Below are 16,678 nucleotides of genomic sequence, written 5' to 3' on the forward strand. Positions count from 1 at the left end.
ATGCCCGTTATCAACTGAATGTTTGTGTTTTCCCAACATTTCTGTATTGTAGCTGTAGCCCTATACTTGAAACAGGACAGATACTCTGGACATATCAACATTATGGGATATCCTGACTATAGGCCCTCATCTAGTAGGAAAGTGTCTCTATAAGCAAACAGAATCTGCTTGCACATATGCCTGCTCTCACCCGTCCCTTATGCCCCATGTGTACGTGGTAGCCACATCTTCCAAGCTCCAGTTCTTCAAAAAGTACATCTTAAGTCACCCAGCCTGTGCTGTGTTGCTATGGCAGCCTGAGCTGACTGATGCAGCTCACAAAGGAGAGTGTTCTATATATAACAGGGTGGAGAAGATCAGCAAGAGGTAGACAGCTCTCTCACCCTGTCCATGTGCGAAACCATCACCATCTGGTTCATTAGTCTGAAAATGTCTGAAACTTGCTGGGTGGTGGTGGTGTATGCCTTTCATCCCAGCACTTGGGAGGCAGGGGGATCTCTGTGAGTTCGAGGTCGGCGTAGTTTAGAGTTAATTCCAGGACAGCCAGGGCTGTGCAGAGAAGCCCTGAAACCCTGTTTGAGAGAGAGAGAGAGAGAGAGAGAGAGAGAGAGAGAGAGAGAGAGAGAGAGGAAGAAGATGTAGAAGACAAAGAAGATGAAGAAGACAAAGAGGAAGAGGAGGGAGGAGGAAAGAAGTGTCTGAAACTTAGAATTTCAACTTTGTTTCTTAGGTCACATAAACTGCATAGTTCTTGCCTCAGAGAAGTTTCCCCAAAGACCAAATCTGCTGATGCTCTATCTTCCCCTCCCCCAGTGACACACATGGTAGCATCCCATCCCTGGCCAGTGATGAGTCCAGAGCCATGACTGACCAAGTTCTCTGGTGGCTTGATTGACAAGGGCTGATAGAAGACGCCATAGTGACTAGAAATAAAAATTACAATGCCTCAGATCAAAGATTCCCTTGCAGACTCATCCCTGCCTTCTGCTGTGTGGCTGTGTTAGGTTTTGTTTGGTTGGGTTTTTTGTTGTTGTTGTTGTTGTTGTTGTTTTTGCTGAGGCCCAGACCTCAACCCCCAACTCCACCTCCAAAATTAGAAATGTACAATTCAGTGACAGACAATATACTAAAGGAGGAACTTTGACCTATTTTAAAATTTAAATATTTTTTGGAAAATAATTGTCTTTCAGACTACAACAGTGTGGTGGTTTGGAAGTGAACGGCTTCCATAGGCTCAGGTATTTGAACGCTTCAGGGAGTCGCACGACTTGAACAATCAGGAAGTATATGGCCTTGTTGGTGGAAGTGTGTGACTGGGGGAGGGTTTTGAGGTCTCATGGGCATTGAGCCTGTGCCAGGCCCAATGTCTCAATCTTCTTGCTGCCTGTGGATCTGGATGTAGAACTCTCAGCTACTTCTCCAGCACCGTATCTGCCTGTGTGTTACCATGCTTCTCGCCGTGATGAAAACAAACTACCTCTGAAACTGTAAGCCAGCCTGGGCTAAAGGCTTTCTTTTTGAAGAGTTGCTGCATCGTGGTGTCTTTTCACAACTGACTAACAGACAAACAGACTGCAGATTTAGTAGCTTTAAACCATGTAAATCTGGGCCAGTGACAAGGTGACTGAGCTGGTAAAGGCACTTGCTCCCAAGCCTAACAACTGAAGTTGGGTTCCTGGGGCCCACGTAATGGAAGAAGATAACCTTCTTCCACAAGTTGTTCATGTACACCATGATGCATGCATGTTCATACAGTAAGTAAGTAATTGTTAAAACATCCAGGTGTGGTGGTGTACACGTTACATCTCAGCATTCAGGAGACCGACACAAGCAGATTTGAGTTGTAGACCAGCCAGGGATAAAAAGTGAGACCATGTCTCAAAACAACAACAAAAATGTAAGTATTATGACTCACTGCATCGAGGTTAGCAACCTTTTTTTTTTTTTAATTATTTTTAGATAGAGGTCTTATGAAGCCCAGGCTAGTCTCAAACTCAGGATCTTTCCACCTCTACCACCCAAGGAGAATTATGGGTGTGAGCCACTGTACCTGGCTGCACTTCGAACTGGCTTTTGACATCTAATATATTTTCAGCTTCCAGGCATTAGGACATGAACATTTTTAGGAAATGTTAGATAAAATATTCCCTTCCCTGACTTAAGCATTCCATTTGGTTGAATTTATCTTATGCTTTTCTGAAGAGATCCTGACAAAGAGGTTAAAAAAAAAAAAGTCAAAACAAAAAAAATGGGGAGCTGGGCACAGTTGAGAGAAAGCTTATATCATGAATTTCATGCAGCGGATGCAAAAATGTCAACAAAACATTCTCGTTAACTAGGGGGTGGGTTGTCATCAAAATGATGCTTCAGAATGACAGTTGTCAATCAGCTAGGCTGTCAGCTCCTACTTTGGCCCTCTGAGTCAGACATGCTGTTCTCTTTGGAGTTGCCCTAGGGTGAGAGCATGCTGCCCAGCTCCCTGGTGAGTATTGTTGATTCTAATTGGCCACATTTGTGCTGTTCACTAAATCATACCCTGTTGGGAGCCTGACACTGCCAGGGTTTCAGCTTTTGTCTGAGATTCACACCAAACCACAAGATGATGGTACACCTGTAAATACTTACAGTGATGGTTGTTGGGCAATCTGAAATACCAGGGCTGTATAAAGCAGGCTTGATGAGGTGCAGCCAGTGATTATCCTGACTTCAATCTTCACTCAGCAGCGTTTACAAGGCCAGCTGGGCACGTGTAATCTGCGGGCGCTCAGCAAAGCCTGTCAGGCGATAAATACATCTTTTGTTAGGAAGCCCACAGATAGTTGCTATTTCTAGTTCTTTTCTGGACAGATAAACACAGAAAACTGTTATTTGTAGCTTCCTGAAAATGTCTTGGGTTATTTGTGGCCTTTTTGTTTTTCTGAGTCAGGGTCTACTATATCCTAGGTTGACCTCATACTCAATATATAGTAAATGATGACCTTGAATTACACACACACACACACACACACACACACACACACACACACGCATTGGTACACAGGCTTGTGCCACTATGGACTCAGTTTTACGCAGTACTTAGGACTGATCCCAAGCTCCTATGCATGTAAGGGCTGCACCACATCCTCAGCCCTGTGCACATACTTCTTCTATCCTTCCAACTTTTCTTCCTCAGGCCTTCATCATGGACACAAGTCACGATGTCTTCTCAGAGAGGAGACAAGGCCCTTAAACATAGGCAGCTTCCACAGGCCACTCGTGGCATCCAGGCACAGGGAGTAATGAGGGGCATTGGCAGTTGTTGGGGAGCAGCAAAAGTTGCTTAATATTTGTAAATTTTCTTTCTTTTACTCTTTGCTATTCTAAGGCCAAAAGCTGATGGTTTCTGGTAATTAACTCCTACTGTTAGCAACAGGGGAATAAGAAAAAATGCTTAGTTTCTCTCTGGTTCAAAGGCCCTTTGATGGCAGGTTTGGAGTTTGTTAACTCTTCATGAACCAGAGAGAAAAGAAAAGGGAAAATTCAAGCACACACATAGACACACATAGATACATAGACACACAGAAACACTTTGGCCAGGCCTAATCACCTGCCTCAATAATTTCACAAGCGTTCATGCATACTAATATACATACACATATACCTATACATATAATGTACATACAAACAGACAAATACATATATACTTTTAGTGGATGAAGCAGAGTCCCAAAAGCCATACTTTATTTCTTCTCTTTGGCATTTTATACCTTCTTAGACAAAAGTTTTTTATAAAATTACCTCATAGATAAAATGTTACACAAGAAGGGAGTTACAGAAGGATGTTGATAGTCAGTACAAAGCAGTGTTTCATTGTATAAGCTCAGAGCAACAGTTTCACATGGCCTTGCTTTATCATAGTGCACACTTGTGACTTCATTCTTGGAACTGACCTAGAATGAATGTTTTTTTTTCTTGATCATAAATTCGTTGCAAGCCTGGTTTCTTATCCTAACGCAAGTATCCTGTGACACATGAAGGTTTCCAGAGCTCTATTTGCAGTTTTATTCTATAGGGGGTTTGAGATTACTTGTATCAATTTAAGAGATCAATAAAATCATCAGAAAGTGTGAAACCATCAATTTATTTATACAGCATGACTATATGAGAATACATCTTCATGTTGTATTTCTGCAGGAAATTTGCCCAATAGGGTGGGCTGATGCCCAGGAATCATTAGACCGTGTAATAGTGGCAGTGCATATAGGCGATGAGAAGCAATCGTGGGATGAATCTCTGGTGACTTGGATTTCAGAGATTACCATCACAGCCATACAAAATGTCAAGCCATCTCCAGAAAACTCACTTGCTTGCCATAGCCTCTCCTAGACGGCTTGTGACAAGCAGCCATTTGAGAGCATTTGGATATGGTTATCCTTTAAGCTTTACTATTAAATATGACATATAAATATAGCAGGAACATCTAATGGCACAAAGAAAGGATTTCTGTTGTTTGGAGGTTGAGAGGATATAGTCTGTAATGAGGGGGAGGCATGGAAGCAAGAGCTTAAGGCAGCTGCTTGCTACATGGCCACTGAGCGAGGCTCCATCTCAGGCCTGCCCTCAGTGACCGACTTCTGTCAACCAGACCCTCTGTCTCTTAAAGGTTCCACAGTCTCCTGAAACAGCGCTGCCAGCTGGGAGATAAGTGTTCAAACCTGGGTTGGGACGGAGGGGTACATTTGCTGTTCTTGCAGAGGACCAGGCTGGATTCCCAACACCAACCACCAATGGTTGTGGGTAGTAGGGGCTGACTTCCTTCCTCTGGGAGGGCAGCGTTCACTCTTAACCAATGAGCTGTCTCTGCAGTCCTTGTAGCAGTAGAGCTAGGAGAAAGACACACTCAGAAAGAAAAGCACACAAGGAGCATGGCCAAGGGCTTCTTAAAGGAGAGTCGCCTCTCCTTCTTGTCTGTTTCTTAGTTTATGGCATAAAGCTGAGGGTAGTAGAGGCTCAGCTGAGAGAGCTCGGAGAAAAAATCTACCAGATATTTTGGAAGACCAAATCAACAAGAAAATAAAATAACATTATTTTCTAGTATCTTTGAGTAGACGTGTAGAAGCCAAGTTTCCCATATACCTATGATCTCAACAGTCAGTGAGGCCAAGAGTTGAGGACTTTACCTTTAAAGCTCACCTGGGCTTCCCAGTGAATTCCAGGCCAGCCTAGGATAAACAGTTAGACCTTGTCTCAAACAAATTTAAAAACAACAATACAGTTGTACTGTTGAGATGGTCAGTGGGTAAAGGCACTTGCTGCCAACACCCATGCACATTAAATAAGTGGATAAATAAAAAAATTAAATAAATAAAAATAGGACAACACATTTAGGAAGTAGAAGCTGAGGAGAATCAGAAGTTCAAGGTCATCCTTGGCTCTATAGTAAGTTTGAAGCCAGACTGAGCTACGAGACAATGCCAAAGAAAAGAAAAAATAGGAAGAGAAAGTGGTGAGCCTATCACCTGTATCTCTGTGGTGAGTTGAGTATGCTTGGCCCAGGAAGTGGAACTATTAGGAGGTGTGGTCTTGTTGGAGAAACTGTGTCACTGTAGGGGTGGGCTTTAAGACCCTCCTTCTAGCCACATAGGAGACAGTCAGCTCCTGAATGCCTTCCAATCAAGATGTAGAACTCTCAGCTCCTCTAGCGCCATGCCTACCTGGATGCTGCCATGCTCCCGCCTTGATGATAATGAACTGAAGCTCTGAACCCCGTAAGCCAGCCCCAATTAAATGTTGTTCCTTATAAAAGTTCCCTTGGTCATGGTATCTCTTCACAGCAATGAAACCCTAACTAAGACAATCTCCTTAGCAAAAAAAAAAAAAAAAAAAAAAAAAAAAAAAAAAAAAATCCATCAAGGTTTAGAATAGGAACAGCACAGGGTTCAGAAGCCCCCTCAAATGCAAACATTAAAAGAGTTCTCCAAAATCAGAGCTCTACTGGCTTAGGGACATTTTAGAAAGTTTGCCCCAAGGTGTGTACACCCAGTAAGAACTACTAGTTATCTCCTGACTGGACACAGCTGCATTTTTTGCTGTTTTGTGCTCCCTGTGTAAGTTTTTTTTTTTTTTTTTAATATTTGTTTGTTTGTTTGTTATAAGTACACAGTAGCTGCTTTCAGATACACCAGAAGAGGGCATTGGATCCCATTACAGATGGTTCTGAGCCACCATGTGGTTGCTGGGAATTGAACTCAGGACCTCTGGAAGAGCAGACAGTGCTCTTAACTACTGAGCCATCTCTCCAGCACCAGAGTTGTTTTTGTTTGTTTGTTGTTTTGTTTTTTTATCCTGCACACCTCTAAGATCTTAGAGAGTTCTAACTGGGCATCTTTCCATAGTGACATCTGTCTTCTGTGAACCTCTGTTTTCACTCCATGACTTCTACATAGAGATGTTCTTGGCCATTGCAGTGTATGAACTGAAACTTTGATATTTTTCAGTGAGGGAAGCCCGAAGTTTAATAAGAAAAACATAAATTTTGTAAAAGCTTTGTAAATGCTTCACAAAACATCTGTGAAGTATCGCCTCATCCTGTCTCATAATTCAGGTTCAAAAGACACCAGTTGTCTTTCTCCTTCTTTGTCTGTAAAACTCAAACACTCAGAAGATTTGAAAAAGATTGAGGAGAGGAGCACCATCTTCCCAATTCCTCAGCGCCCCATTCCCCCTCCAAGACCCACAGGGCAGATTGCTGATTCTGGTTGGAGAAGCACCTTGAACTTCACCAGGGTTTCCTCATGAGCCAATGGTGATCATACAGCATCTGCAGAACGCTGCAATCCTATCACTCTCTGTCCAGTGTCCAGTAGTGACATCCCATCTCACTTGGAATCCATATAACTGTGCACATGATTATAGTTATAGATAAATGACAGATGGATAGCCAGCCTGGGAAAAGCCCACAGACCCATTACCAACAAGCTGACCTGGTTAGTAACTTCTGGAGTGATGGACAATCTCTGCAGGTGTTAAAATATAAAGTATGTCATCAAGATGGCTACTAGATAAAAGTGCCTGCCACCAAGCCTGGTGACTCAAGTTCAAAACCCAGGACCCTGAAGAGAACCAATTCCAACAAATTGTCTTCTGACCTCTATATACACATGCCCTTTCCATGGCATGCATGCACACACTTACACACACACACAGAGACACACACACACTAGGATGCAATAATATTTTTAAATTCAATTAAAGTAAAATATTATAAAGCAACACGAATTAAAATTCTGCTGTGCTATATTTAAAAATAAAGGATTCTTCAGGCCAGTGAGAGGCTCAGCAGGAAAAGTACTTGGTATGGCATCCTGGTGGCAAGTTTGACCCCCAGGGTGCCCTCCATAAAGGTGGAAGGAGAGAACTGACTTCACAGTGCTGTACTTTGACCTCTGCATATTCTCTGTGGCATGAGTGCCTCCGCACATACACCGTAAGCACGTGCACACACAACAAACATTTTTATTTTTTTAACTCTAAAAAACCCCATAATTTTATTTACATTGGTGTTCTGCCTCAATGTATGTCTATGTGAAGGTGTTGTTAGATCCACTGGAACTGAAGTTACAGACAGTTGTGAACTTCCGTGTGGCATGTGGGTGCTGGGATTTGAACCTGAGTTCTTTGGAAGAGCGGCCAGTGCTCTCTTAACTGCTGAGCTTTCACTCCAGCCCACAATAAAGATTTTAAAGAATTGCTCAGTGGTTAAGAGCAGTTGTTGCTCTTGCTAAGGACTTGGTTCTGTTCCTAGCACCCACATGGCAGCCCACCACTGTCTTTAACTCCAGTCCTAGGGGAGTTACAACACCCTTTTCCAAACAGGCACATATATACACGGAAGCAGGGCTTCTCTGTGTAGCTCTGGCTGTCCTAGAACTTGTTCTGTTGACTAGGCTGGCCTCAAACTCAGAGATCCACTTGCCTCTGTCCCCCAAGTGCTGAGATTAAAGACACAAGCCACTACATTCAACTTTAAAATAAATTAAAAAAAAAAAAAAAGGAAACAACAGAGAAACTGGCAAACTTGACATCATACTTTACATTTATTTAATATTTACTTTTAGTTATTTTTTCTTTGCTTGTATGTGTCTGTTAGTGAGAGGAGTGCCAGAAGAGGCCAGAAGAGGGTGTTGGATCCTTTAGTGATGGGCTTACATGTGGGTGGGAGCTGCTCGAACTGAGTGCCAGAAGCCAAACTCAGTTCTTTGGAGGAGCAGCATGAGATCTTGAATACCGAACCATCTGTCTGGCCCCATAAAGTTTTCTTTGTGTTTGCATCCTTTGTCTGTGTCTTGGCCTTCTACTCACCCAGAAGGCTGTGGATGGTTAACATTTCCAATATACCGTCAAGGAAAATGTATCAAGACACAGGAAAGCTGGCAAGATGCTGAGCAGGTAAAGGTGCTTGCTGCCAAGCCTGATCTGAGTTTGATTCCTGGAACCCAAGAGAAAGGAGAAAACTGACTCCTTTGGGTTGTCCTCTGACCTTTACAGGAGCACTGTAGCCTTGTATGCACTCTCGTGTGTGCGCGCTTGCAAAGCCATTTGGATGAAGGAATACTTTGTTAAGGAGAGAGCGTTCACAGTCCTGCCATACCAGAAAAGCTCTTCTGTTGTGTCTCTCCTGGCCTCTCCCCATCTTGCTTGCTTCTTCCTAGGGGAGAAGGAATGACTTCTTCCTGAGGGTTAAATTGGTGAGGAACCAGCTGAGACCTCTCCACACAGGCTCTCCTCTTTCCAAAGCCTACTCCGAAGCCTTAGTACTGTTTGGGTGCTGGCCATAAAGTGATGAATATAGATGAATAAGGCCGTTCTCTCAAGGAGCTTAAGAATATTGATACAGCCAACAATAAACAGTCAAAGCAATGTTATTCTGAGTCACATTTCCTGGGGTGCTTCAGGGAAGGGTAGGAGTTGCTTAGGGCACAATAGTCTTTTAGGGGACACGTGAGAGCCAAGTAGCAATAGCTATATAAATTTTTACACAAGCATCCTGGCTAAAGGAACCTTAGAATCTAGAAGAGGAGCTGGATCTCAATGATTAACCACACTTGCTGCTCTTTCAGAGAACCTGGTTCAGTTCCTAATAGCCACATTGTGGCTTATAGCCACCTATGACTCCAATCCCAGGGGATGCTGTCCCCTCTTCTGACTTCTGCAGGCACCAGCCACTCCTATAGTATTACATTCAGTCATTCAGGAAAAATGAACACACACATAAAATAAAAATAAATAAATCTAAAAAAATCTTAGAAGAAATAATTGTTTTTGTTTTTCCAGACAGCTTATCTCTACATAGTCCTGGCTGTCCTGGAACTTACTATGTAGACCAAGCTGGCCTCGGAGGTCCACCTGCCTCTGCTTCCCGAGTGCTGGGGTAAAGATGTACACCACCATGCCTGGCCAACAAAATAATTGAATCTTCAAGGCTCTGACAATTTTTGGGTGATTTTGTATTCTAATTAAATATTAAATTTTCATACTTTAAAATTATTGTTTGTTTATTTGAGAGAGGGTTTTATGATGCCCTTAAATTTATAATCCTCCTGTCCCAGCCTCTCAAGTGCTAGGATTACAGGTGTATGCCACCATGCCTGTCTAGGCTTTATTTTATTGTTTTTGTAGTATTATTTTAGTATTTGCTTTGATGGCATGTTTGTCTATGCACCATGTATGTACTGGTGCCTTTGGAGGTCAGAAGAGAGGGTCTGGATCCCCTAAAACTAGAGTTTCAGGCAGTTGTAAGTCTCAATGTGGGTTCTGGAAATAGAACCTGGGTTTCTCTGGAAAACCAGCCAGTACTCCTAACTTCTGAGTCATCTAGCCAGGCCCTATATTTTATTTCTTAAGAATGCCCTTAGCCTCAAATTCTATGAATTTCAAGCATCCCCAAACCAGGACGTGTCCATAAGGCATCAGGTACAGTAAATACTATAAAGATGACAGAGAAATGCCGTTGCGACAGAGCTACTGTTTATGTACAGTGACAAGCCAAGACCTCTCGGATAAGATGACATTTGTGCTGAGTCCTAGCAAGAGCTCTGGAAACAGTAAGCACAGAGGCCCTGAAAAGTTTATGCTTATAGTTGTTACCCAAAGGGACTTTTTCTAAATTCTATTTAATATCTGCAAAATCAAGGATCATATTAATACATGTGCTCATTGAGCAGTAAGTTAAATTTTTGTTTTATTTTGTTTGTTTGTTTGTTTGTTTGTTTGTTTGAGACATGATTTCTCTACATAACTCTGGCTGGCTTGGAGTTCACTCTGTAGACCTGGCTGGCCTCAGACTCACATGGATCTTCCTCCTTCTGCCTTCCCAGTGCTGGGATTAGAGGTGTGCACCACTATGGCCGGAGAGCAATCAATTCATATGAAAACAAAAGGTTGCAAAGTATCCACCAGAGAAGACCACTTGGACATGAGTTCAAGCCAATAGAAAGTCTTTTTTAGTCGGGCAGTGGTGGCGCACGCCTTTAATCCCAGCACTTGGGAGGCAGAGACAGGCGGATTTCTGAGTTTGAGGCCAGCCTGGTCTACAGAGTGAGTTTCAGGACAGCCAGGGCTACACAGAGAAACCCTGTCTCAAAAAAACAACAACAACAAAACAAAAACAAAACAAAACAAAAAACAAAAAACAAAAAAGGTCTTTATAGCTGCCTGGCAACCACGCTGGGCATTCAAGACCAGAGCACAATCCCAAACATTTCTCGGGGTGGGATTTTAAGTACAACCCCCCCCCCCCCAAGTTGACACACCTCAGTTAGCAAGGAGCAGGGCTACAGAAGTCACAAGTCAAGATTAATACATTTAGGGTCTTTCCAAGAACTATGGGACTTTGGTGGATTAGGTAAATTTTGTCCTGTTTTGGCAGGTGTTGCTGCCTATGTGCTGGGTTCCAAGGCCTAAATGGTACTTCCGTCATGTGCAAAGGTCTGGGGCCTGTTACAAGCTGAACAAGTTTATTTTGTTGAAATGAATCTCAGATTGAGGATTACAGAAGAACTGGATTCGTCTACATATGGTATTTTTTTCTCTCTTGTGTTTAGTGTATAATGAGTGTGTGTGTGTGTGTGTGTGTGTGTGTGTGTGTGTGTGTGTGTGTATTTGGGTGTCCACGCCACAGCATGGTATATTGGCCAGTTTCGTGTGGTTGGCTCTGCCCTTTACAGAAGTTTCAGGGATCAGATCCAAGTCGCGGAGCTTGTTTGGCAAGCACTGTTTCCTGCTGAGCTCTCTCATTGGCCTCATCCCCGGTTTACTTTTTCAAGGCAGGGTTTCATGTAGTCCAGGCTGGCTAGACTGGCCATGTAGCCAAAGATGACCCTAAACATCTATCCTCTGGCCTCCACACTTCAAATGCTGGGACTATGAGCATGTGTCACCACACCACGTTAAGAGAGCTAGGTAATGAATCCAGGACCTCATGAACACTAGGCAGCACTCTGCCAACCAACCTGCAGTCTCTCTCATGCCCTGCCTTCTGTGGTGATTCTACAGCCCATGGAGAGTGGTCATGGCCTGTCCTTTCCCTCAGTGATCCTTTACCCATTCTTTTGTTTGTTTCTTTGTTGTTTTTATTTTTGTTTCTCAAGACAAGGTTTCTCTGTAGCTCTGGCTGTCCTGAAACTCACTGTAGACCTCAAACCCAGAGATTTGCCTGCTTCTGCCTTGAGTGCTGGGATTAAAGGCATGCGCCACCACTGCCACCACCACTACCACCACCCAGCCCTTTACCTATTCTTTAAGTCACGTAAAACTTGCATTGCTCAGAGACAAAGAGGTCCAGACAGGAAGAACGCTCCCTCCCTCCCCCCAACTCCTAGCTGTTTCTACAGTAAACACTTAATGAAAACAGACAATGTTGGTACTTTTCAGAGTTATTTTTAGAGAAACGTCACTAAACGTTGTTAAAAGGGAGCAGGTGACTAAAAGATCAAAGGCTATTAAACAACCCAGAATTAATAATAATGTGCTTTAAAAAAACCTTTTAATTCCAGTATATCCTGTTTGTTTCCTGCCTGCCTTCTTTAAAGGAATGTTCACTAGGGAAGAGGCACTAAGAACCACACTAACCTGGAGGCTAACATGAGGCACAGGGGACAAGGGCTTACTTTTTTTTTTTTTTTTTTTTTTTTTTACTTTTTGATCTTCTAGGCCCAGCAGATAGTAGGCAGCTCATGCATGTTTATAGAATGAGAAATTATTATTAAGAATCAACAAGATGGTTCAGCAGTTAAAGTATTTATTTCTTTGTCCTTAGGATCTATGATGAGAGGAGAGAATCAGCTCCTGAAAGTTGTTCTCTGACCTTCCCATGCCCATGCACATCCTTGCGCGCACGCGCGCACACACACACACACACACACACACACACACACACACACACCAGTAAATAACAAAGGCTGAGCAGAGTAGAGAGTATTGTTCTTTACTGTCTGGTGATGTTCAATTTTAATTTTATATTCGGAGTGTACATTGTTTTTCCAGGGGTTTTTTAGACGAGGAGGAAGAAGATGGCAAGACAAGGCTTGGAGAATTCCTAGGTTCCTAGACTATGCCATGTAGTGGCAAAAACAAAAACAAAAACAAAAACAAACAAACAAACAAAAAAACCCAAAATACAAGGGCCTGCCTGACCGTGAATGTCACAAGTAAGTCAGGGTTCAAAACATGTACAGTCTGGCTCAGTTTATTTCAGAATGGTCACTGTGTGTGGTGATGATGTTTCTGAGTCGGGAGCCTGGCATTCTCTGCTCCTTTGAGTTGGTGGATATCCTGCTATACAGAACTGGCAAGAAATGAAAACTTGGTGTCTACTCCAGGAAATACAAGAGAGACAAAGGAAACCCAGTCCCATCTCCCTTCTTTCCCCCTTCTTAGTTCATCTAGAACTAAGTCCAAATAACTTGAATGAAATCCAAGACTTCATTCTCTTTTCCCCAAACCCAGAGCAGATTTCAGGTTTTAGCTTACATTAGAATGTCCTGCTCTGTTTTACAGTAAACACAAATAAAAGATTGACAATCGGTGTACAGCAAGTATTATTTTAAGAAAGTATAAGAATTATATCCGGGGAGTGGTGGCACATGCCTTTAATCCCAGCACTTGTGAGGCAGAGGTAGGCAGATTTTTGAGTTTGAGGCCAGCCTGGTCTACAGAGTGAGTTCCAGGACAGCCAGGGCTACACAGAGAAACCCTGTCTCAAAAAAAAAACAGCAGCAACAACAACAACAACAAGAAGACTGAGTCCTGGTCCCAACTGGTGGAAATTAACCTATCCAAATTACATTTTTAAAGAATTGTACTTGTTTTCACAATTGTGTTTGTCTTATATATGTCTAGGATGTGCATGTGAGTGTGTGTTGATGGTGTTGGTGGGTGATTCCTGAGTGCCACAGTACTCCTGTGACAAAGGACAGCTTGTAGGAATGGGTTCTCTCTACTATGTGAGTCCCAGGGATTGAACTCACATCCTCATGCTTGCCAGCAGATACTTTTACCCACTAAGGCATTTTGCTGAGCCTAGAATTTTATAATAGAACAAACAAACGATTGTTCAATATGGAATTATTTAGTCTATCTACATGATAGGTTTTGGGGTTGTTGTTGTTGTTCTGATATAGGGTCCATGTAGCTCAGACTGGCTTGGCTCTCACCATATAGCTGAGGAGGACATTGAACTCCTGGTCTTCCCATCCCCACCTCCCCAGTATTGGGATTCCAGATGAGCAGCACCGCTGCTGGCCCAGATTATCTTTATTAGTGCAATACACAGGGTTTTCCAAGGTTGCAGTTGGGGTGGGATGCGAATCCACCATAAGGTATCCTCTCAGAGGTGTCTGTGATGGTTTGTTCATTGCTGTGTGGATGTGAAGGTTTTGTTTCTCTGGTAGCTACCTGAGCCATCACTGTGACTTGCATCTGGTCCCGAGTCTTTGGCCATGTCTCTTAGCCTCCCATGGTTAGAAACGTGAATCATGAGTATGCACCCTTGCATCGGAAGCAAGCATCGCAGAGCTAGGAGAGCTTCGTTTTTATTCCTGGGAACCCTGATATGCTGGCCTCTGATGAGGTGGTGACTCTCAATGGATGTCAGAACACTTTGTGGGCTGATTCTAATAATGCAGTGTCCAGACGGGGACTTATTCTCAATACTTCTACAAAACGGTAACAACTGCTATAGTTGGGATGCAGGGGATACCGAGGGGCATAGAAGATGACAGCGTTCTCAAGGAATAATGTTGGCTGGCAGACCCAGGAAGGGCCAGCTTGATCTATTTCTCCACACTTTCAGAAACTCAGTGGCCTCAGTTCCCTCTACAGCCAGCAGAAGCTCATGTCTCCCTAGTCATATTCTGTACAGTCTCAGGTTCTCCAAAACCCCTTCTATGTGCCTTCCAGAGTCTGAAGGTCCAGATGTATAATAAAAATATTCTCTTGTTCCTAATCTTCCATGGTGTTTCCCTTAACTCCTAGGCTTCACTGTGTTTGGCTGGCACCCTCCTGAGGACACTGGCCCCTCTGTGGCCTCTCCAAGGGGAACAGTTATTCCCCCATGTAATCTCTCCCAGGCCAGAGTGTGGCCTGCTGACTTTTTCTCCACAACCCAATATCATTTTCAAACTATTCCTTTCTTTCTTCAAGAGCCTCTGCAGTCTACAGATCTCTCAGCTCCTCATCCCTTCCTCCCCATGGCTCATACATGACAGTGACCACAGGACAGTGACGACTCTTACTGCTCCTTTGAATCTTCAGTCTTGTCATCGTATTTTTTTTTTAACTTCTCATTGATTCTTTGTGAGTTTCACACCATTCACTCCAGTCCCGCTCATCTCTCCATCCCCTCATATCTGTCCTTTGCCCTTGCAACCTCCTCCTCCCAAATAAAACACACACACACACACACACACACACACACACACAAAATGAATAAAGCAATTAACCAACCAACCAACCACCACCACCATCAACAACAACAACAAAAACCCAGAGCATAGAAAACATCTCATCCTGGAGGCTGTAGTGTGTCACAGTGTGTCTCAGTGTATACCCCTCTGTCCACACACCTTCACTTGCAATGAGTCACTGGTTTGGTTTGAGATCTCTGGCTTCTGTGACACCATCAATATTGGCTCCTCACTGAAACTCCTCCTACTTATCCTCTTGTCCTGTGTCATGGAGATCCTGCAGTGTGGTTCAGAAGGATGGGCCTTTCATGAGTCTTGACCTTTCGCAGATGATGTTAATTTGGGGGTGGGCTAACTCAGAGCCTTGGATCTGAGCTTGGGAGGTAGCTAAGCTGGTGTAGCACCAGCTCTCCCTTATCAGCACCACCAGGGCAAGCACTGCTCTAGCTAGGTCACTCAGTGCTGCCATCAACAGGAGGCAGGGTCAGCTCTCCTGCTTTCATGCCCTCAGGGCAGTTCACTGGAACCCCAAGCCTCAAAAGCCAGCTCCACTCTACTGCCCAAAGTGTGGGGCCCACTCTCCCAAGTGCTGCAGCGTGTGAGGGGCTGGGCCAGTGCTCCTACTCTCACACCTTCGGAGCTGGCTCACCCATGCCTTTGCCATCAAGGGCAGCTCCACTGTGTTACCCAGACAGGCACAAGGCCCACTTTGAGGACTACAGCCAGTAAGGGCGGCAGGGCTATGCTTCTACTCTCATGCCTCAGGGCCAGCTCTCCCAACACATGTGGGGAGGGATGGAATGGGGATGGCATTGCCCTTGTACCACAAACAAGTGGCAGGGTCAGTTTTCCCTGGCTCTTGCCCTTGGGGCTGGCTTATCCATGATTTTTGACCAAGGCTAGCTAAACTGTGTTGTCCAGGCGAGGTTCAGTGCTTGCTCTCCTAAGTGCTACCACTGGTGAGAGGTAGGGCTAGCTCTCTGGAGCTCATGACCTTGTGGGCAGCTTTCCTGACGGCCGGAGGTGTCAGGGCACAGGCATCACCTCTGCATCCATGCCACCCCACAGCAGATGAGTGGCAGGGTCAGCTCTCCCATACTCATTTTGGGGCCAGCTCCATTGTGCTCCCTGGGAAGCACAGGGCCTGCTTTCTAAGTGCTGCTGTCGGTGAGAGATGAGGCCAGCTCTCCAGAATGCCACATCCAGTGCTGGGAAGAGGGTCAGTCCTGCACATCCCCTGGACATCCAGGTGGTCCCCCAGCGGCTGGTACAACCAAGGACATCCTCATGTTCTCTAGTAGTTATATGAGCCATAGACACCGACACCGACACCGACACCAGCCCTAGCACTGTTTACCCACTGACTCAGACACGCTCCTCAGCAGCAACTCTGGCTGGGACCTCAGTATGGCTCAAGTTGGCAGGATTGGCCACTTATAGCAGACTACCTCTCTCCACCCTCGAGTTTCCAGTTCCATCTCTCTTCATAATGCCCAAGCTGCTCCACTTCTTGCTCTCTCATCTCACCACCACATGGCCACGAGGTTGGCAGACCCCTGGGTGATATCCTCATCCACCCTGTATGGCACTTCAGCAAGCAGTGTCTATGGCCCACCTGTGTGGTGCACTGGAGGGCAGGTATGTGGGTGGCATGGCAGTCTGGTGCAGGACTGTTTTCCTCCTCCTGTGCTGAGCTGCCTGAATTTGATTTGGCTCGGTTTGGTTTGGTTTGGTTT

This window comes from Arvicanthis niloticus, chromosome 2 (genome assembly GCF_011762505.2).
Source record: "Arvicanthis niloticus isolate mArvNil1 chromosome 2, mArvNil1.pat.X, whole genome shotgun sequence".
In the NCBI taxonomy this organism is placed as follows: domain Eukaryota; kingdom Metazoa; phylum Chordata; class Mammalia; order Rodentia; family Muridae; genus Arvicanthis; species Arvicanthis niloticus.